Source organism: Achroia grisella, unplaced genomic scaffold (genome assembly GCF_030625045.1).
Source record: "Achroia grisella isolate CSIRO2021 unplaced genomic scaffold, CSIRO_AGI_Agris_v1 utg640, whole genome shotgun sequence".
Classification (NCBI taxonomy): Eukaryota; Metazoa; Arthropoda; class Insecta; order Lepidoptera; family Pyralidae; genus Achroia; species Achroia grisella.
The window spans coordinates 4,339,457-4,341,566 of record NW_026712977.1 but is presented as its reverse complement, the minus strand read 5'-3'; positions in this window follow the sequence as shown (position 1 = coordinate 4,341,566).

Below are 2,110 nucleotides of genomic sequence, written 5' to 3'. Positions count from 1 at the left end.
GTATTTACATTCTATGCCATGTATATCTATATCGTAAAGTTCTACTTACTGACACACTGTATATTATAGAAGAAAATAATAACAATTTGTAACAATTTTTATGTGATTAAATAAATCGAAACGCAGGATTGGCTTGCATAGCTTTTGTAATATCGTCAGTACTGCATTAGTACGCTACATACAAAAAATATATAAATGTGATTTTTATATTTTAATAATATTTTCTGGAACAAATTTATACCGCAATTAATAGTGCCGAGTATTTAATTGTAATATACGCAGCAATAAATATATAGTAGATGTATAAAGTGTAGATCCTAGAACAGCGGTTTCTATTATTTTCAGGGTTAATATTTCCAAAACTTCATATCAAATAATAATATTGGACTTTGAAGTTGAGTATACAAGCTGTACACCAGCCATAAGAGTTTAGAAGTAAGCTATCTCTTGCTCGTCAGCATGATTAAGAGGTTTTTGGACATATAAATAATTGACTGACTAGTAGAAGTAGTCATTGCATTAACTTTAGGAATCGCTGTGCTAGAAGTTGTAGTACTACATGATACTTACGTTGTTTGCCTTCATTCTTCGTGAGCTACTCAGTATGTCTTCTTTTCTATTCTAACATATCAGTAATTACTGTGTATATACGGATATGTTAAAGAGCGCTTTACCCCTAAGGCTGGCCATGTTTATATTGTCGCTAAACTGGCCATGTTATAATAATAAAGTAGTTAGCCATTTTGTGAGATAGTAGCGTTTCATGAAGTTATTACACATGGGCAAATCTCTATAAAGAAATTGACAAAAGTTGATCATGAAAATTTCTAGCCGGCTAAACGTGACAGTAGCGTGTAGTGGTTGTCTTATTTACTTAATATAATAAATGAAAACTACGATGTGTACACGACATATATATCCTATTTTACATTACCTCCCGTAGTTACGCCCTTGTAAAGTCTTTTACTCCATTATTTTTTCTACTTTTTAGGCATGATAAATATATATTTTTTTATTTTGTAAATGGAATAATGACTGCTTCAGGGTAAACTGATTGTTCGTTTTCTTAACATAATTAAACTACGTTGTTAAGTACGCTTTTTGATGCGGTCTGATATGGTTGTTATGGAGTACTTTGATCATGACTATAGCATTTGCGTAATGTAGCATCTCAAATTGCTTTTTGATTATTTCTTTCAAGAGTTGGTCCACCGTTGGTAGGTACAGGAGTGGCGTTAAAACGCATTATGCTAGATTATAGCTTGGTTTTCTGAGGTATCGTTTTTACTTTTCGCTTTGAAAATATATTTTAATCTTTGAATAGTGGTGTCTACCACTTTCTTTCGGATAAGTATATGTGAGATGATTTCTATGAATATTAAGAAGTATACACATATAGAAATATACATACATACTTTTATATTTAGTCTACTACCTACTACTGTCACTCATAGTAGACATCGTCAGACTTTGGTGTAGGCGCTCTGAAAGGTGATAGACAATTTTTTCATATCTTATTAGTAATGATGACGACGTAAGAATTTGGGTATAACTGCAAAGATTGCTGTGAAATAGCCTTACACAATCAAAAATCAATGTACAGTCAACATCATATAGTAGATTACTAGATATTTTACAATATATGCCAATTAATTGTGGTTGAATAATTTTTTTACCGTTAACAATATGCTAAAATATTGTTGGCTGTACATTGCTACATATTATTATAACTTTTTTGTACAGGTATAAGATATGTTATTATATTTATACATACAATGTTTCATAGTATCTAAATGATAAAGATACAGTGACTTAGGCGAGAGACTTAGGCAGAATTTATAGACTTTCAAGGTTTTTTCTGATTTGGTATTCCATTTCAATAAAAAATATAATGCAGTATAGAACAATTTTAATCGGTTTTCTCAGTGGATTTGAAATATGATGAATATTCAAAGGTATTCTGTAGTATATGTTTTTACGAGTACATTGAAAAATTCCGAACTGGTCAAAAATACTTTATTAGTCTGCTTAAACTACTAGTCATAAGTACTTTACTATATGTACTTTGAATATGTTAATTGGATTGAATGAAATAGAATGTTGTAGTGAT